This window comes from Leopardus geoffroyi, chromosome C3, assembly GCF_018350155.1.
Source record: "Leopardus geoffroyi isolate Oge1 chromosome C3, O.geoffroyi_Oge1_pat1.0, whole genome shotgun sequence".
In the NCBI taxonomy this organism is placed as follows: Eukaryota; Metazoa; Chordata; class Mammalia; order Carnivora; family Felidae; genus Leopardus; species Leopardus geoffroyi.
The window spans coordinates 21,735,171-21,756,872 of record NC_059338.1 but is presented as its reverse complement, the minus strand read 5'-3'; the positions used below and the strand labels follow the sequence as shown (position 1 = coordinate 21,756,872).

Here is a 21,702-nt window from a genome sequence, read left to right as displayed (position 1 = left end):
TCTATCCACATTGTTGCAAATGGCAAAATTTCATTTTTTTTATGGCTGGGTAATATTCCATTGTGTATATATACCATGTCAAGAATGACCAGTTCTAACTAACTTTTGGCAGGATCATCCTGCTTACTCAGTAGAGAAACAAGAGTATTGTTAGAAATCATAGTTCCTATGAATACTTGCCCTATATCACTAGATCATAACAAAATCTAAATATCTTACTTAGGTGACCACTATGAGACAACTTTTATTATCTTTTAAAATATATTAATATAAGCAAAAATAATCTATATTTGACAGTAGAAACTTAGTCACATGTCATTTACAATTTATAATTATCTAAAAGTTATCTTGTTAATACTGCTTTCACCAACAGTAGTGCTAATGCTTATTGGAGAGAAAAGTTAACATGTTTACATTTTGTTAATTCAACAAATATTTACTGAATACACCACTATGTGCCATGCAGAATACGAGATGTGGAAAATACAAAAGTGAGGGAAAAAACATTATCCCCCTTTTCACAAAATGTCTCCTGGTAGTAGTTACAGTAAAGTCTCTTGGAGAGAAAAGAGGTTTTACTCACTTTTTGTGAGAGAGTTTCAAGTTCAAACCTTCTGGTTGGAAAACACATTGTCAGAGGCTTTTCAGGCATTTATCAATACCATATTGATATTCACACAACCATTCCTTCTTCAGCTATGTAGATGAGACGAGAAAGATCTGAGGAAGTCAGCTTGAGCCACGAAACAAAACAAAACAAAAACCTCATTATTTATCATCACATTCAGTTTTATTTCCTTCTGCAAAACTATAATACCTAACATTATCAGCCACTTTATTTACCATAGTTCACAACAAATAACTCTTGGCTAGTTCCAAAAATCAAACTCACCAAGAAATGATAAAAAAAAAAAAAATTGTCACTATTGAGAATATGCAAAATAATTTGCTAAAACCTCTAAAAGTAATTTCTATAAAGAAGATTTTAAGACATTTTAAGTAAAGGCAGCAACATCAGAATTCTTTTTCAGTGAATACAATATTTATTTGAATGTAAATTTCATGTTATATTTACTAAAAAATAAGTCTCATTAGAAACAGATGTTATGTAGTTTATTGGCCACATTTATAATGGGACATGCGGTAGGCAAGGATACTAAAAATACTGTTCATCAGTTTTCAGTATAACAATTTATTTAGCTACTAGTTGTTCCCTGAATACACACAATGGGTATACACACACACAATATTAACATATCAGTGGTTGGGCTCACCAGCAGCATCTGGAGGAATAAGAAAGTCCATCAGGTGCTAACAGTTTCAAAAATGGTTTATAGGTGGAATACCTCCCTTCCATTGCTTTGGTGGTAATTTCATATGACCAATCCAGACCTTTTTTTATATGGGCACTACCATTTTGGCAGACCAACCACTATCAAATGGACTACAGTAACGACAACACAACACAGGCAACTGAACCAGACTCTAATGTATGATTAGGAACCACAGTAGGATTGAAATAAGTAAAATCCTATCCGTCTCGTATTCTATGAGTAAATCATAGAAAGCTTCACAAATAGGTGTGGCTGATCATCCAAGCCTAAGAAGCTCCATCATCAACAGATAGAAGAATCAATTATCAATAGGGCTGCAAATCTACTGAAAGAGAAGGCTGTCTCTCATATGTCAAAATAGAGTGAATGGTCCCAAGGTTACAAGGAAATAGACTTCATGATTTAAAACCAAGTCTTTTGCAATAGTCTAGATCACAAGCAGATGGGTCATTAGAAAAGCTCTTGGGTGTCAGTACAACAAAGTGACTGGTCCTCAGGAAGTGCCCTACTAGGGCAGAGACTGGTGTCTGATAAAGGTGTAGGTAAAGAGGGGAGCCATAGAAGGCACCAAGAGGAGTGCATGAGACCTTGGAGGCAACAGTGTAGCTATCTGAGAATCAAGAACTATGCTGAAAATTTTTAAATAAAAAATATTTTTAAAGTCTTCCCTATTGGGAATGCAGAGTACAGCCACTCTGGAAAACAGTATGGAGGCTCCTCAAAAGTTAAAAATAAATCTACTCTACGACCCAACAATTGCACTACCAGGTATTTATCCAAGGGATACATGTGTGCTGTTTCAAAGGAGCACACATACCCCAATGTTTATAGCAATGCTATCAACAATAGCCAAAGTATGGAAAGAGCCCAAATGTCCATCAACAGATGAATGAATAAAGAAGATATGGTGTGTGTACACACACACACACACACACACACACACACACACACACTGGAGTATTACTCGGCAATCAAAAAGAATGAAATATTGCCATTTGCAACTATGTGGATGGAACTAGAGGGTATTATGCTAAGCGAAATTAGTCAGAGAAAGATATCATATGACTTTGCTCATATGAGGAATTTAAGATACAAACAGATGGGAAGCAAAAATAATATAAAAGAAAGGAGGGGGACAAAACATAAGAGACTCTTAAATACAGAGAACAGAGTTACTGGAGGGGTTGTGGGTGGGGGGATGGGCTAAATGGATAAGGGGCATTAAGGAGGACACTTGTTGAGATGAGCACTGGGTATTATACATAGGGGATGAATCACTGGAATCTATTCCCGAAATCATTATTATACTATATGCTAACTAACTTGGATGTAAATTTAAAAATAAATAAATAAAATTAAATAAATAAATAGATAAATAAATAGGAAAAAACATACAACCTCAAAAAAATAAAATAAAGTCTTCTCTGTTTAAGTTTTATAAATATATATATATATATATATATATATATATATATATATCTTACCATGTAAAAGACATATTTGTTAATGCTTCTTTGTGTCTCCCTTGTGTTGAAGGAAAAAACACAAAGGATTTCCATATACATGGGGGCTAGAGTTTCCTAGGGAGAGAAGCACAGCCATAGGGGCTGAGGTTGGTCCTCAGTGCAAAAGACAAAATGACAGAAATCAAGTGAGTGGTACAATTCTGGGAAAGAGCACTGGGGTCTATTGGAATCACAACCACTGACCCTCTGGAGATTCTGTTCCTAGATCTCCCTTACTTAAATCTCAGAGGGCTTTTTGTTCTGCTTCTATCAAGGATAACAGCTTCCCTGAAACAACTCTGTTGTGTTATTGTTGTTTTATTATCACTGTTTTCCCTTCTACAAGCGTGATACTGTGCAATACAACAATTTCTTTGCCGACTTCAGTAACTGCATTCCTGAAGTCACTGCTGAGGCATGTGTCCCAGCTAATTTCTAGGCCCCTGTAATTTAAACCCTTCTGCTGCTGGATAATTGGACTAATGCCCAATAATCCATCCATTAAAACAAAATCTGTTTATTATACTGTCCAAAGTAACAGAATTTTCTCAGACTCAAACATAATAACACAAAACAGCACAACTTCTGAAATCAACTTTAATCCAATTGTTTATTCATACTGTGTCTTATACTGGGAAGAGTTTTCAAATGACCATAAAACTGAAAGGAACAATCCAAATGACAGCCCTACCTTAGTTTAAAGCTAGGTTCTCTTTTCTGCTTATTATGGATCTTTGATAAGAAATACAATTGCTGAGAAGTCTGTTTTGCTTGCTGTTTGCTATGAGCATTGTGAGACCTTTCCTGAATGTAACCCGCTGTGTAGTAGAATGGGTTGTAAACCTTCCTAAATGTAGTCTGATATGTAATGGAATGAGTGATTGTACATAAATTAACCGGCATTTCTCGCTTCTGTAAACCTGCTTGCTTAACACATTCCTCCCCTTCCCCCTTCCCCTTCCCCCTTCCCCTTTTTCTCTCCCGCCACAAGTAACGGACAAAGCCTTCCCGCCAAAGGACAGACAAAGGACTCCCAATCAGAAAACAACAAATGTCCTTACTTTAAAATCGACTAATCAGGGCCCTCATAATTTGAAACCTCCCCTGTGCTATTTGTCTCTGTCTATAAAAACGCTGTACCAACCCTGATCAAGGCCTCTTGCGTCACCGGCGACGAGTGCGCAGAGGACCAGGTTCGAACCTGCAATAAACGACCCTTGCCGCTTGGCTTTGACTTACGACTCTGGTGGACTTTTGTGGGAGGTTTCGGAACTTCGGGCATTACAAAAACCAGTCTCCAGACTGAGGATTGCACACTAAAATACCTTTAGGGGCAGCAAGAAAACCTAAGTGTATGAAGTACACACACAGAGCAATAAAGACATGTGGAAGTTGTTGCAAACTGGTAAGTACATTCAAACTTAAAAAGAATTTTTTAAAATAAAAAAAAATAAAAAATAAAATAAAATAAAATAAAAAGAATTTTTTAAATGGTTGTGCTGGCCAAGTAAAACATGTCCACAACGAAATTCTTTAAATTTGTAGTTGTATCCAGAAGCATAGCTGCATAGCATAGGTTGGTTAATACTAATCTTTAAGCGGTTGGTACTAAGAAAGAGTTAAATAGCACTACCATAAGTTGATACACAATGGCCCAAAGCCATACATTGCACTAGACAACAATAATCACCGAAGGACTTTAATTTCAGGAAGTTGATTTATATTTACATTTGCCTTATCACCATCTTATCTTCTAAGACATTAGCTGTGTTCTTTTCCTTCTACTCTTCTCTCCATTTCTTTTTTATAGCTGCAACTTCATTATCTGATTTTTTTTAAAGTCTTTGACCTTGTTTCTATGTTCTAATTGACAAGTCACTTCCTCCCAGGTACACTCCCTATTATTTTTCGAGCAAACTTAAACATTCTTCCCTAGGATTTTTATAGTTTATGTCATTTTTACATCTTTCAGAGCGAATTACAGATTTCTGTGACACTTTGTGGGGTGGGACTATTTTTTTTTTAATGTTTATTTATTAATTTTGAGAGAGAGTGAGCAGGGGAGAGGCAGGAAGAGAGGGAGAGAGAATCTCAAGCAGGATCCATGCTCAGCAAGGAGCCAGATGTGGGGCTCAATTTCAGGACAGCAAGACCACAACCTGAGCCAATATCAAGAGTCAGTTGCTTTACTGACTGAGCCATCCAGCCACCCTGGCAGGGATTGTCTTATTCACGTATATGTAACTAACACTTAACACCACACTTAGCATGTAGTATATATATAAAAAATGTGCATAAAGGAATAAATGAAGGAATAAATAGGTTTATTAGTTAATGTTACAAGAAAATTTAAGAATGCAAAATAATTAAATTCAATCCCATTCAGTCTATGGATGAGCAGAAAGTTCCAGAGCTTGTCCTAAAATTTCTTTTCACTATCTCAGTCACCTTTATTTCAAAAAGAAAAAGCAGACCATTTATTAACATTAGCTTTTTATGTTATTTTACTAGAATGTTCTTTATAAATTGGTCCAGGTTCTCTTACTTGGCAAAATGGAGCTTTCATCATACATTAAAGTTTAGCCTATGTGACATAAAGTGACATAAAACCACTGTCACTCACTCTTCTGAAATGCATTAGTGCATTAATACTTCTGGAGTCTTATCCTGAGTTATGGTTTGTGAGAAATTAGAGCAGATGAGTTCAAGATTTAATCTTCCTCTTCCCTATTGACCTGCCTCTGACCTTGTGGCTGCTGGAATCAGTGACCTAGAGCCTTCTTCTGCCTTTCAATTGCATAAAATTACATATATTTTTCAATGTAAATATTTTATTAGTGTTAAAATGACTAAACCCAAAATACTGATCACTTGTGACAAAATTCAGTATAGGAAAATCAAAGATCTCTGTAAAAATGGAAGTTTCATGAAAATCTCAGTTTCAAATTTCCATTTCAAGTATATCCATTTTGTTTAATTCTTCCATTCATTTATTCATTTATCAATAGATTTGTATGTTCAGTGCCTACCAAGTGCCAACTAATGAGCCAGATATAGACAAGGTAAAGCCCTCATGCCTGCCATAGCCAAAGGGGTATATAAACAAGTAAGTTAATTATCACAACGTAGTACTGTGATCAGGAAAAGTACTAAGTAAAGGTTGGGAAGGAGAGAGGAAGAAAATGCTTCAGGCTCAAAATGCTGAGGCATGCAGAAAAACATGCATTTAAAACAAGTATTAAACATAATCTCCAGGGAAAGAAAACAAAATGAGACCAGAGAGAAAGGAAAACATATTTGTAAATATTTATCTAATCACTTCTCAAATTTCATACTTTGTTATGTTTACAATACAAAACGTTTAGTTTGAAACTCATTCTGAAGTCAAGTTTTAGTAATGGAGAAGTAGTTTATTTTGACTAAGCCCCTGAAAGATAATAATCATAACTCTCAACAAAATATGGGGCGCCTGGGTGACTCAGTTGGTTAAGGGTCCAACTTTGGATCAGGTCATGATCTCACAGTCCGTGGGTTTGAGCCCTACATCAGGCTCTGTGCTGACAGCTCAAAGCCTGGAGGTCTGTGTCTCCCTCTCACTATGCCTCTCCCCTGCTCACACTCTGTCTCTCTCTCTCAAAAATAAATATTCAAGGGGCGCCTGGGTGGCTCAGTCGGTTAGGCGTCCGACTTCGGCTCAGGTCTGATCTCACTGTTCATGAGTTCAAGCCCCACATCAGGCTCTGTGTTGATAGCTCAGAGCCTGGAGCCCTCTTCAGATTCTGTGTCTCCCTCTCTCTCTCTCTCTCTCTCTGTGACCCTCTCCTGCTCACACTCTGTCTCTCTCCCTCTCTCTCTCTCAAAAGTAAAATAAACATTAAAAAAAAAAATTTAAATAAATATTCAAAAACAAAAATTTTTTGACTCTAAACAAAATACATTTTAAAAAATAAAATAAAATAAAACACCTATTGAAGACACCAGAGAGCAATCATAAGCAGGCAGAAACTGTAGATTTTAGACCCTTAAGAGCAATTAAACCACATTCATTGGGTGAGGTGCACATTTTCATGGCTTTTCCCCTGGGGGCACTTCCAGTCCACATTTGATGCAGGGTGGAGAAAACTCAAGCAAAAAGACAGTATAATAAGAAGTCAGTTAATAGCATTCATGGATCCCAAAGTAGTTGGTATTTGATGGGGGAATCCAAAAAAAACAAGGCAAAAGCCCCTAAAATCTACATATAAATTCTCTTAAAATTCTTGGCTAACTCTGAACCAATAATCAAGAACAATTCGAAGAGATCAGAACTGCTAGAAGTCTGAAATTGCAAAAAAATTATTCACTGCACACCTCTTGGGGAAACAAAGTTTAGAGTCCAATCTTACAAAATTAGAGGGCTTTAAGAGAAATTAAGGCTTTTCAGTGTTAAAAAGAACAGCTTCAAAATGGAGTCACCTACATGTTAAGCCCCACCAAGACTTAATACCTAACCTAATTGTAGTTTTAGCCCCTCCTAAGGGTAGAATTTTAAACTAATCAGTCTGGAATTTCCTGATGAGCAAGTATGAGGTAATCTGCAGGATAAGACCCCCCTGCTTCCCCCCCCCCCCAAGGGACCTTGCCCATAACAATACTCTCTTTTCTTTAGCTAATAAGTTACTAGTCCTGCCCTGTTTCTGCCTACAAAAGCCTTTGATTTTGTACAACTCCTTGGAACTCCCTTGTATTTGCCAGCAGCAGGATGATTTGTATTTGCCAGCAGCAATAGGATGCTGCCTAATTCATGAATTCGTAAATAAAACCAATTAGATCTTTAAGTTTACTCGGTTGAATTTTTGTTTGTTTTTAACACCAGAGATATGTTATAACAAACCAAGCATACCTAAGATCAAGGTGACAAACCAGCAACTGAACCACTAGACCAAACAACCAACACTCATGAGAGGAAGATAATAGCATCTAATGTCTCTATAGTGCATTATGTAGAGTGTTTTTATATATATATATATGTAAAATATATATATTTTACATATATATATTTATATATATATTATGTAGAGTATTGTGTATATATATACAAAATATATATTTTATATATATATAAATAAAATATATACTATATATATATATATATACAAAATATAATCAAAAATTACCATACATTTTAAAAAATGGGTAAAGGTGACCCATAATCAAGAAAAAAACAACCCACATCATCAATAGAAACAGTCTCTGAGGTAGCTCATGTATTAGAATTAGCATAGTAATACTTTAAAGAGGTTATGATAATGTTGCAGGATTTTTTTTAATTCAATACTGGGAATTCGTTGTCTCACCACTTTGAAGAATGAAGAAGTGGACACAAAATGAGCAACAGGCAAAGTTTATTAGAGTATAAGATTAGAAAGGAAGAATAGTAGGAAAGTTCTCTTTACAGAGGGGACATTCAAAAATGAATGCCTGAGGACTATTGGCAAGGGTCCTTGTTTTATAAGGTTCTGGTCAGCCCTTCTCCTCCTCTTCCCCCTTGTCCCTTCTTGGGTTCTACCCTTATTGGCTTGATAACTCTAGGTACTGGGTTGTCCATTCTTGATTGGCTCATTTCCATTGTATGAGGGGTGGCCTATGGCCATACTTAGGTCTTTTGTCAAATTCATGAGGGAAACCTGAGGGAGCATAAGTGGGGTCTGTTACATTCTTAAGAGGAACCTTACACCTGAGGGGGTTTGCTGTGGTCAGACACTCCCAACATTGTTCCAAAATAGGTATTTTTCCCCACCCAGGGACATCAGGCCCTAATCCTTCCTTCTCTCCCTGTTTTATCCTATATTTTCCTATCATCATCATGTGTTTAAGGACTTAAAGTAAAAACTAGATCATAATAATCCCACAGAGAAATAGAAACAATGAAAAAAAAGCCAAATAAAAATTCTACAACTGAAAATTATAATACCTGAAATAAAATTTTACTGGATGAATGTAAGAGCAGATTAAAGTATATAAGTTAGTGAACTTGAGGAAATATCAATAGAAATCTCTTCTGAGGAAAAGAGAAAAAGAGAACTGGAAAAACTGAGCAAAACTTCTGTGATATTAATGACAATATCAAACAGTCTAATCACAGAATCCAAGTCCCACAAAGAGAGGACAAAGAATGAGATGGAAAACAAACAAACAAACAAAAACACTCAAAGAATAATGGCTGAAATTTCCCACTTGGGTGAAAAAATTAACCTACAGGTACACAAGCTCAGAGAACTACTGATACATGTAACAATAAGGACAAACCTCAAAAAATATTATAGTAGGTGAAAAAAAAGCCAGGCATAGAAAATACACATACATGACTTTATTTACATGATGTTCTAGAACAGGCAAAACTAATCTATGTTGACAAAAAGAATAATGTTTGCCTATAGGGGGTCAAGAGAATAGAAGTAAAAGTAAGGAAACTTTCCAGGGTGATGGAAATAGTCTATATCTTGATTGCAATGATGGCTCAACAGGAATGTACATTAAGCAGAACTCATTAAATTTTTCATATGCTTAAGATATATGCATTTTCACTCTATGAAAACTTTATGTCAAAAAAAAGGAGCATAAAAAAGAAACTCATTTTTATCAAATTCAGCTTTAGGCTAAAAGTGTGAGTATAGATCATTCTGAGAGTTAAAAACGAGCATCTGAGATAACAGGAGAAAAATGTTGCTTTTGCTATAAGTTATGTTGCCCTTGCTGAAAGGTTTATCCACTTTGGACCTAGTATCTTTCATTAGAATACACAACTGTTTTTATCAAACAAGTTCCTAGAATAATAAAGAATATCATTCCAAACATCTCTGAAATAACTCACAAGACTTTGAGAATTCCTTAGTAAAATGAAAAAAGCAAACTGAACTATGGAATGGCAGCTGCTGTCTAGCAGAACATGGTAGCAGCATCTCAAGTTAAAACTAAGCCACTTCCCTTTGAAAGGACTGCATTCATAATGCTTTAGAATCACTGCATCTCCCTTTCCCACTGAGCTTGCCCTGTAAGTAACCTCTGATGAATTGAGTGTCTCTTAGTAATGCTGACCAACTGGAAACTGAATAAAATGCCTGCTCAAAATAGAGAACTAAAGCCATATTCTAAAAATGACATACAGCTGGCATAGCACATGCAAAATTCTTAATAGCTACTTTTTCCAAATGGTCAAACTTGAGTCATGCTGGAGTTTCAGCAGAATGAAGCACAGTGAGGCTTAAGAAGTTCATGGTGCTTTAAGGCAATGGCTGCATTTACAGCTTCTCATCATGATCCATGGACTTCTTCATGTCTATTGTTTGTCTTTTCATTTTTCACAATCAAGAACATCCCTGATCTAAAGCTGTAGAGGAGAGCATCCATATGCTATTGAACCACCTAAGATTCAAACAGGATCCTGGCCACTTCCCCAAATTGATAAATAAAGATTGAGAGTCAGTTGAACATCCATGGGGACCAAAGTTAGGTGTCCTAGGACCTTACCTGCTCTATCCATTTACTATAGAATTACTTTGATTTCAGTCTAAGTGGTCTATCTTGGAACCCTACATTTGCAAGAGCAAAGGCACCAAGGCATAATGAAAGAGGGGGCACATCCACGAATGTCATAGTAGAATCTCTGCCCTACTTCCAACATCTGAAGCTGAGCCTCACTTACTGGGGTTAGATCCCTACTCTGCCTCCTGGGACCTTAGGTCAATTACATATGGAATGCAGGCAGATATGAAAGGGAAACAAACATACATAATCAGAACCCCAAACATGTCTTTTGTGGGGGTACATCTTCCCTATCCTTCTCATTTCTAAATAAAGACATGAAATGTTTATCTAAAAGGGCAAAGCAATATGAGAAATCCTTAAATTTCTGTCTATTCTCTCTTAACTTCTGTTATAGCATTTTTCATTTTATACTTTGACACATCAGTACAAATTTGTGTAAGAGAATGTCAAGTGAGGTTATCTTCTTTTGGAATTGAGGTTAATGTCCAAAGCAAATACTAACTACTTCACATTCTATATAGACCCCAGCCCTAGTAGATGGGCTACTCATATTCCTGCAGGAATTACTGAGAAGCATTGGATAACAGCCCCAACCAAAAAACAAACATTCTTAATTCCCAGCAATATAAAAGTAAGCCTGGGGAAAAATTAGTCAACAGCCTTTTAGGGCATGCAGTGCCTGTTGAGAAAGGCTACTCTTTCTTTCCTTCTCAACTGGAGAGGGAAGGGAGATGCATTCTTTTACACCAAGCTAAGAGAGCTCCAAGAGAACCCAATCAGAGCACTTGTAAAAAATGAAAACTGGCATCTCCCTCATCAAGTAGAAGCCTGCTGAACTTCCTCTCCCACCAATCACTTTGGTGTTTCATATGTAAATGTTTTTTCTTTCATGTAGCAAAATATACATAATATAGAACTTACATTCTAACCGAAGTTAGAATGTAGAAAGTACAGTTCTGGGGCATTAAGTACATTCATACTGTTCTGCAACCATCACCACCGTCCATCTCCAGTCATATTTAAATGTATTCCTCCATTTCTGGATCACTCAGGTAACATCACTCACATTGTGAGACAGATGTTGGGAGAGGGTCCTATGAGTCTAGGTACTGATGCCCTGTTCAGCCGCTGTATACCACTGAAAGGAAGAAAGCGCTGCTTGCCATAAGTTCTCTCAAATTTGGCAAAGATGAATGCTCAATTCTGGTTTAGATTTTTCTGGAGGCAGTAGGTTTGCTGGAGTAGTCCATGTTGGGAGAGCCTGAAGGAACAGTATTATAATATGTCTCTGAGGATTCAGGGAGCAACACTTTACAAAATTGGGAGGGTATGAAAGAGGACTTTAGGAGTTTGGTAACTCCACATGAAGAAATGTAGAAATTAATGTATGGACAGACCCATAAAGCCACTCAGGCAGGCATAAGACCAAGCAATGGTATTCCCAACCTAGAGAAAGTAATGTTGGGAGTATCAGAATAAGACACGGCTGCTCCTCTAGGGGAGTTCCTCAGAGACAGAGGGGCCATGCAAAATCTACATGGAAACCATATCAGCAAAGGTCAACAGCAAACTAAATCAGATTACCCTCTGCTTCTCCATCCCTCTTCCCTACTCCAAACTCCTACTTTCACACTAGTGCTTAGAAGAGATATAAAAATGAGATATCTCAGAGCCAGACCACACCTTTCTCCAGCTGACATGAAGTGAGAGTTTGCAGCAAACTCTGAACTGATTTTGAGGCATAAGGATTTTAAATAGGCCAGACCGATTCTTAGGTACTGAAGGGTTGGGCTGCTCTAATAAAGATGACCAGAAAGTTGTGGAACGATAATAAAACTTTAGAAGAATGATTATCCAATGGAAAAAGGTAACCTGACAGGGTGGGTTGTAAGAAAAAATCTAAGAATTCATATATATACTTCAACAAGTTTTAATTCCTCAATAAACTTGTTTCCTACACAAGAGGCAATATGCTAGGAAAGTGAAAGATAACACTGGAGGAAGACAATAGCAACCAAGAAAGGAATGAAAATTGTGTACCAATCAAAAGCAACAATAAACCTCTAAAGAGTTTGAAGTAAGTCATAGTGTTAGAATTATAGTAATGCAAAGTATTGCAAAGGAGGGGTGAGAAAAAAAGGAAAACTAATTAGGAGGTGCTATTTTCATTGCAGTAAGAATCTCTAAGGATCTGAATCACAGCAACGATATAGTGAATAGGAGCGGGGGGGGGGGGGATCCAAGAGGAAGTAGAAATGACAGGACTTCAGTCAAATTAGAATTAGGAGTTTAGACAGAATATGTGGTCTAAGGAAATGCCTAGGTTATGGTTTAATTGAACAGAGGGATAATAGTGATTCATCTCTCTGACAAAAGAAAGACAGAACAAAGAGAAAGCTTCTTTGTGTAACCAGGTGATGACCATAAGCTCCATGAATGTAGGAATATATATATATATCTTGGGAACCTAGTGGATACTATTTACTGAACAAATAAGTTTAGTTTGGGGCAAGTTTGGAAAGAGATACTCATGGAATAACCAAGAGACTATGGTTGGCAGTTGGATATGCTGGTCTTCGAGTTAAGGAAAGGAAGATGATATGACAAAATAGATTTAGGATCATCAGTGTATAAGTGTTTATGGATGAAAGAGCACCAAGGTCAAAAAATTGGGGAAAATCAATATTTCAAGAGGTGGGCAAAAGAAGCTACCAAGTAGAAGAGATCAGAGAAAATCCAGGAAAACCAGTAGAAAGTGGTATCACCAAATCCAAGAGAAGTCCAAGCTTTCAGGAAGGAGTGACCAGCAATGGTAAGTGCTACAGAAAGATCAAGTGAGATAAAAACTAGTAATTTTTCACTATAGAAACTAGAAAGCAATTGGTTACATTGGAAACACCTAGTGAAGGCAGTTGGGAGCAGATGCCAAACTGCCATGAGTTAAGAAGTGAATGGGAGGTAGAGAAGTGAAGGTTCTCAGTGTTGACTTTTTATCAACGTTTATTTATTTTGGGGACAGAGAGAGACAGAGCATGAACGGGGGAGGGGCAGAGAGAGAGAGGGAGACACAGAATTGGAAACAGGCTCCAGGCTTTGAGCCATCAGCCCAGAGCCCGACGCGGGGCTCGAACTCACGGACTGCGAGATCGTGACCTGGCTGAAGTCGGACGCTTAACCGACTGCGCCACCCAGGCGCCCCAGTGTTGACTTTTTAAAGAAGTTTAAATTCAAAGGGAGACATGAAGACAGAGTGATAGCATAGTGGTTAATGAAAATATTGGCTCAAAAGGGTAAGAAAAGGATGTGGCACAGAAGGACAAGTCAAGGGAAATGTGTTACCTGGTTTTCTGGTATTGGTAGTCACTAAGAATGTTCATAAACTGAGGGGAAGGAGCCACCAGTTGGGGAGAAATTGAAGACACTGAAGAGAAAGGATAACAAATAGAAAAAAGTAGAGAAGAGACTCAAGGTTATGAAATCAAGAACATAAGTAATGGAGTTAGTCTTCAATAAGAATAATTAAGAGTAGATACCAGAGAAAGTCACCCTCTTGATGGGAAGGGCAACATCTATATTTCAGTCAGGTAAAGAGTAAATGAGATCTTCTACTTTTGGCCTAGGCTGACTAGGTGCTCTGAAAAATCCTCCATAAAGAGTAACTAAACCTTGGAAAGGACACACTGTTTTGAGATATCACTGGGAAGTGTATCAAATAACATCATTTTACAAAAACAAAAACCTGTACTACAGTCAAGAGGAAGTCCAGAAGAGGAAGTAGAAGAGTCTGAGTCACAGCCCATGCAGCAAGGTTGCCTGAAGTTGATGTTTCTTTCACCGCTGCTATTGAAAAATAAGTCTTGTGTCAGGGGAAGAATGGTAAATTGCAAGATTCACATACTGAGCAGACCCTCAAAAGAAAATGAAATAGTTCCAGGTCAGTGGCATCTCCTGAGTTTCCTCATGAATAATGAGTAATTTCTCTCTAAAGCATTGCATATACAGTCACCAACTTAAATCCACAGGACCACATATTTTTAGACTGAAATAAATACAAAAATTCTAAACAAAGTTTAGCAAACTAAATCCATAAGTGCTTATAAAAGATAATATACAACTAAATAGAAGACCAATAAGGAAGTAGAAGACTTGAATAACACTATAAACCAACAAAATCTAATAGACACCTATATAATACCACCTAGCAACAGCAGAATAGACATTCTTCTCAAGTACACATAAAACATTCTCCAATGTTTTGGATCATATGTTAGGCCATAAAACAAGTCTCAATAGATGTATGGAGATTAAAATCATACAGGTATATTCTCTGACCACACTCAATAAAATTAGGAATCAATAAGAAAAGGACATTTGAAAAATTCACATTATGTGGAAATTAAACACACTTCTTTAAGAAGATAAACTAAAGAAGAAATTAGGAAACAAATTAGAAAATACTTTGATACAGATAAAAAAATGAAAATATAACATCCTAAAACATACAGGATGGAGCTGAAGCAGTGTTGGAAGAATTTTGTAGTGGTAAAGTCCTATATTAAATAGTAAGAAAGATCTCAGAAAATAACCTAAACTTCCACCATACAAAACTAGAAAAAGAAGAACAAATTAAATCCAAAGCAAGGAGAAAGGAGAAGATAATAATGATTATAGCAGAAATAAACAAAATAGAGAATGGGATATAATACAGAAAATTAATAAAACAAAAAGTTGGCTATTTGAAAAGATAAAGAAAATTGACAAATATGTAGCTAGAATGACCAAGAAAAAGAAACAAAGATTCAAATTACTAAAATCAAGAATGCAAAAGGAGTCATTTACTACTAATTTTACAGAAATAAAAAAATGTACTATTAATAGTTTTACACCAACAAATTTGATAACTGAGATGAAATGGACAAATTCATAGAAATAGACAAATTACCAAAACAGAAGATACAGAAAGTCTGAAATGCCTAAAAAAAGTAAAGGGATTGAATTAATAAACAAAAACTTCCCACAAATAAAAGTAAAGGATGAGATGATTTTGCTGGTGAATTCTATCAAACGTTTAAAGAAGAATAATATCAATCTTTCTTAAATTCTTTCAAAAGAGTAGAAGATAAAGGAACACTTCTCCATTCATTCAGTGAAGCTAGTGTTCTGATACCAAAATCAGAAAAAAAAAAAAAATCAAAAGAAAATCACCACAGACCAAAATCCCCTAAAAATAAAGATGCTATATTTATATCCCTCTATAAATATAGATGCTAATCTCCTCAACAAAGTACATTTTAAAAAAATTGAGGGGCACCTGGGTGGCTCAGTCGGTTAAGCCTCTTGATTTTGGCTTAGGTCATGATCTCGGGGTCATGAGATCAAACTCCACATCAGACTCCACATGGAACCTACTTGGGATTCTCTCTCTTTCTCATGCTGTCTCTCTATCTCTCTCTCTCTCAAAATAAATAAGTAAACTTTAAAAACATGGAGCTACATATGAGAAGTTTATATACTATATCCAAATGAGATTTATCTCAGAAAAGTTATCAAATTAAGCCATACTAATAGAATAAAGAACAAAAATTACATGATGATCTCAATAGATGCAGAAGCATTTGACAAAATACAACACTCCTGAATGATAAAAATGTTCAACAAACTAGGAATAAAAGGAAACCACCTTAACCTAATATAAAGTATCTACAAAAATCAAGCTAACATCATACTTAAAGGTGAAAAACTAAAAATTTCCACCCAAGTTCAGGAACAAGGATATCCCCTCACACACTTCTTATAACATTGGAGTAGAGGGCAGTTAGGCAAAAAAGTGAAATAAAAGACATCCAGATTGGAAAAGTAGAAATAAAATTATCTTTATTTGTGAATAATATGATCTTTTATGTAGAAAACCCCAGGAAATCCATTCAAAAATTGAATTTTTAGATTTTTTTCCAAAATGGGAAAAATATTAATAAAAGACTTTAGTAAGGTTTCAAAATACAAAATCAATATTGAAAAATCAACTATGGGGGTGCCTGGGTGGCTCAGTTGGTTGAACATTGGACTCCTGATTTCAGCTCATGTCATGATCCCATGGTTATGGGATCCAGCCCCGTGCTGGGCTATGCACTGAGCATGGAGCCTGCTTAATATTCAGTCTGTCTGTCTGTCTCTCTGTCTCTAAAACTTTTTTTTCTTTTTTTATTAAAGTTTATTAATTTATTTTGAGAGAGCACAAGTAGGGGAGGGGAAAAGAGAGAAGCCAAGAGAGAGAATCCCAAGCAGGCTGGGCACTGACAGTGCAGAGCTTGATGTGAGCTTGAATTCACCAACTGTGAGATCATGAGCCAAAGTCAAACACTTAACCGACTGAGCCACCCAGGTCCCCTGAAAATAAAAAAAAATTTTTTTAATCAACTATATAAGAAAATAATTTAATTTATAACAGCACTGCAAATAATAAATTACTCACGAATAAATTTTTTAAAGTGCACTACCTATACTAAGAACACTACACAATATTGTTGAAAGAAAAAAAAAGATCTAAATAAAGGAAAGACACCCATGTTTGTGGACAGAAAGACAATATTGTTAAAATGGCAATGATCCCCAAATTGACCTACAAATTCAAAACAATTCCTGTAAGAATCCCAGCTGCTTCTTTGTAGAAATTAATAAACTGACCCTAAAATTCATACGGAAACTCAAAGGACCCAGAATAGCCAAAAACAATCTTGAAAAAGAATAAAATAGGAAGACTTACCTTCCTGACTTCAGATCTTACTACTGAAGAACAGTAATCTATTGTGTGGTACTGAAAAAAAGGATGAACATGTAAGTCAGTGGAATAGACCTGGGTGTCTAGAAATAAATCCACATATCTATGACCAGTTGATTTTTGACAAGGGTGCCAAGACCACTAAATGAGGAACGATTAGTCTTCTGAACAAATGGGGCTAGAACAACTGGAAATCTATGTGCAAAATAATGAAATTGGACCCCTAACTCACACCATATACAAAAAGCAACTCAAAATAGATAAAATAGTAACTCAAAATAAGAGTGAAACCTATAGAACACTTTCAAAAATATGTAAATGTAAATCTTCCTGATTTTAGATTTGGCAATGAATTGTTAGATATGACAGCAAAATCACAAGAAACAAAAGGAAAAGATAAACTGGACCTTATCAAAACTAAAGACTTTTGTGCTTCAAAGAAAGTAAAAGGACAACCTGTAGAATGAGAGAAACTATTTGCAAATCACATATCTGATAATAGTTCAGTATCCAAAATACATCAAGAACAATTATAACACAAAAAAACCCAAATACACTAATTTGAAAAATGGGCAAAGGATCTATTAGACATTTTGAATAAATAAGATAAAAAAAAGATATACAAGTGACCAAAAAACAAACAAACAAACAAACAAAAAACCATGAAAAGCCACTCAATATTATTAGGCATCAAAGAAACACAAATCAAAACCACAATGAGGTACCACCTCATACCTAGTAGGTTGCCTAAATTAAAAAAGACAGCAACAAGGGGGTGCCTGGGTGGCTCAGTCGGTTGAGCATCCGACTTGGGCTCAGGTCATGATCTCACAGTTCGTGAGCTCATGCCCCACCCGCTCTGTGCTGACAGCTCAGAGCCTGGAGCCTGCTTTGCATTCTATGTTTCCCTCTCTCTCTGCTTCTCCCCTGCTCACATTCCATCTTTCAAAAATAAATAAAGATTTTAAAAAGTTAAAGAAAAAAGACAATAACAAGTGTTGGTGGGGTACTTGGGTGGCTCAGTCACTTAAGCGTCCAACATCAGCTTAGGTCACGATCTTAAAGTTAGTGAACTCAAGCCCTGCGTGGGGCTCTGTCCTGACAGCTCAGAGCCTGGAGCCTGCTTCAAATTCTGTCTCCCTCTTTCTGACCCTCCCCTGCTCATATGCTGTATGTTTTTTTCTCTCAAAAATAAATAAACATTAAAAAAATTATTTAAGGGGCGCCTGGGTGGCTTGGTCGGTTAAGCGTCCGACTTCAGCTTAGGTCATGATCTCACGGTCCGTGAGTTCAAGCCCTGCGTCGGGCTCTGTGCTGACAGCTCAGAGCCTGGAGCCTGTTTCAGATTCTGTGTCTCCCTCTCTCTCTGCCCCTCCCCTGTTCAAGCTCTGTCTCTCTCTGTCTCAAAAATAAATAAATGTTAAAAAAAAAATTAAAAAAAAATTATTTAAAAAAGTGTTGGTAATAACATGGAGAAATAAAAACTTCATACATTGTCAGTGAGAACAGAAAATGATACAACTACTTTGGAAAATGGTCTAGCAGTTCCTCAAATGATTAAGATAGAGTTACCATATGACATAGCAATTCCACTCTAGGTATATACCCAAGAGAACCAAAAACATCGGTACATACAAGAACCTGTATAAAATGTTCAGAGCTGCATTCTTCATAATAGCAAACAGTGAGGAAACAAGCCAAATGTTCATCAACTGATGAGTGAACAAATAAAATCTATACAATGGAATATTATGCACTCATGAAAAGAATGAGGTACTGATTCATGCTACAGCATGGATGAACCTTGAAATATTAGGCTGAGTGAAAGAAGCCAGACACAAAAAGCTACATATCTTATCATTCCATTCATATGAAATATCCAATGCATGCAAATCCATACAGTCAGAAAATAGATCAGTGGTTGCCAAGGGTTGGAGTGGAGAGGGACTAGGGTGTGACTTTTTTTTTTTTATGAGTAAGTGAACAGCATTTTTTTTAAGTTTATTTTGAGAGAGACAGAGACAGTGCGAGTGGGGGAGGGGCAGAGAGAGAAGGAGAGAGAGAGTCCCAAGCAGGCTCTCCTCTAACAGTGCAGAGCCCAATGCAGGGCTTGAGACCATGAAACAGTGAGATCATGAGCAGAAACCAAGAGTTGGACACTTAACTGACTGAGTCACTCAGGTGCTAGCTGAGGTGTGACTTCTAATGAATATGAAGTTTCCTTTGGGGATGATGGAAATGCTCGAGATTTAGATAGTGGTAATGGTTGCACAACATTGTGAATACACTAATTCACACTAATTTTTAAGGGCAAATTTTATGATATGCAAAATTCATCTTAACTTTTTTTTCATGATCTTAGTAATGTTATTAAGATATAACTCACATACAAAACAATTCACCCACTTAAAGTGTAATTCAATGGTTGTTAGGTCCTTTAGCATATGCACAAAGCTGTTCAACCATCACCACTAATTCCAGGACACTTCCATCACCCCTAAAATAGGGGTGCTCGTTAGCAGTCACTTCCATTCTTCCCACCGTACTACTCAGCCCCTGGCAATGATTAATCTGCTTTCTGTCTCTATGGATTTACCTGTTCTGGACATTTCATATAAATAGAATTACACAATATGTAGCCTTCTGTGTCTGGCTTCTTTCACTGAGCATAATGTTTTCTAGGTTCTTCCACCTTGTGGCAGGTATCAGTACCTTATTCCTTTTTATGGTTAAATAATATTCCATTGTATGGATATATCACATTTTGCTTACCCAGTTATCAGTTGGTGGACATTTGTGTTGTTTTCACTTTAAGGCTATTATATGTATTAATATTAATTAGCGGGATGCCCGGGTGGCTCAGTTAACTGAGCATTCCACTTCAGTTCAGGTCATGATCTCACAGTTCATGGGTTCAAGCCCCATATCCAGCTCTGTGCTGACAGCTCAGAGCCTGGATCCTGCTTCAGATTCTGTGTCTCCCTCTCTCTCTGCCACTCCCCCACTCATACTCTGTCTCTCTCTGTCTCTCAAAAATGAATAAACGTTAAAAAATTTTTTAAAAAATAGTAATTAGTGCACAAATTTTTGTATGGAAGTGTGTTTTCAATTCTCTTGGATATATATTTAGCTATGGAAATTCTGGGTCCTATGGTAACTCTATGTTTAACTTTTTTTTTTTAATTGTCAAGTTAGCTAACATGCAGAGTAGTCTTGGCTTCAGGGGTGGATTCCCATGATTCATCACTTACATAAACACCCACTGCTCATCTCAACAAGTGCCCTCCTCAATGCCCATCACCCATTTTCCCCATCTCCCAAGCTCCCCACCCCCATCAACCCTCAGTTTGTTCTCTATATTTAAGAGTCTCTTATGGTTTGCCTCCCTCTCTGTTTTTATCTTATTTTTCCTTCCCTTCCCCTATGGTCATCTGTTAAGTTTCTCAAACTCCACATACGAGTGAAATCATTTGATATCTGTCCGTCTCTGACTGACACATTTCACTTAGCATAATACACTCCAGTTCCATCCACATTGTTGTTGCAAATGGCAAGATTTCATTCTTTTTCATCACCAAGTAGTATTCCATTGTGTGTGTGTGTGTGTGTGTGTCTGTGTGTCTGTGTGTCTGTGTGTGTGTGTACACCACATCTTCTTTATCTATTCATCAGTTGATACATATTTGGGCTCTTTCCATAAGTGGGCTATTGTTGATAGTGTTGTTATAAACATTGGGGTGCTTGTGCCCCTATGAATCAGGACTACTGTAACCTTTGGATAAATTCCTGGTAGTGCTATTGCTGGGTCATAGGCTAATTCTGTTTTTAAGTATTTGAAGAACCTCCACACTGTTTTCCAGAGTGGCTGCACCAGTTTGCATTCCCACCAACAGTGCAAGAGAGTTCACCTTTCTCCACATCCTTGCCAACAGTGTTGTTTCCTGAGTTGTTAATTTTAGGCACTCTGACTGGTGTGAGGTGGTATCTCATTGTGGTTTTGATTTGTATTTCCCTGATGATGAGCAATGTTGAGCATCTTTTCGTGTGTCTATTTGCCATCTGGATGTCTTCTTTGCAAAAATGTCTGTTCATGTCTTCTGCTCATTTCTTCACTAGATTATTTTTTTTCAGGTGTTGAGTTTGGTAAGTTCTTTATAGATTTTTGATACTAGCCCTTTATCCAATATGTTATTTGCAAATATCTTCTCCCATTTCATTGGTTGCCTTTTCATTTTGTTGATTGTTTCCTTTGCTGTGCAGAAGCTTTTTATCTTGATGAGGTCCCAATAGTTCATTTTTGCTTTTATTTTCCTTGCCTTCAGAGACATGTCAATTAAGAAGTTGCTGTAGCAGAGTTCAAAGAGGTTGTTGCCTGTTTTCTCTTCTAGGATTTTGATGGTTTCCTGTCACACATTCATCCATTTTGAGATTATTTTTGTGTATGGTGTAAGAAAGTGGTCCAGTTTCATTCTTCCACGTGTCAATGTCCAGTTATCCCAGCACTGCTTGCTAAAGAGACTGTCTTCTTTCCACTGGATATTCTTTCCCGCTTTGTTGA

The 21,702-nt window shown here is 36.7% G+C and overlaps 1 long non-coding RNA gene across 1 annotated transcript; it reads right to left on the bottom strand.

The window, feature by feature from the left end:
• Positions 1–224: 224 nt before the first annotated feature.
• Positions 225–17,195, bottom strand: LOC123586333. Its single transcript, XR_006706743.1, has 2 exons — positions 17,130–17,195; positions 225–733 (listed from the first exon to the last, which is right to left on the bottom strand). It is a non-coding gene; the product is annotated as an uncharacterized LOC123586333 (long non-coding RNA).
• Between the last annotated feature and the right edge of the window lie 4,507 nt (positions 17,196–21,702).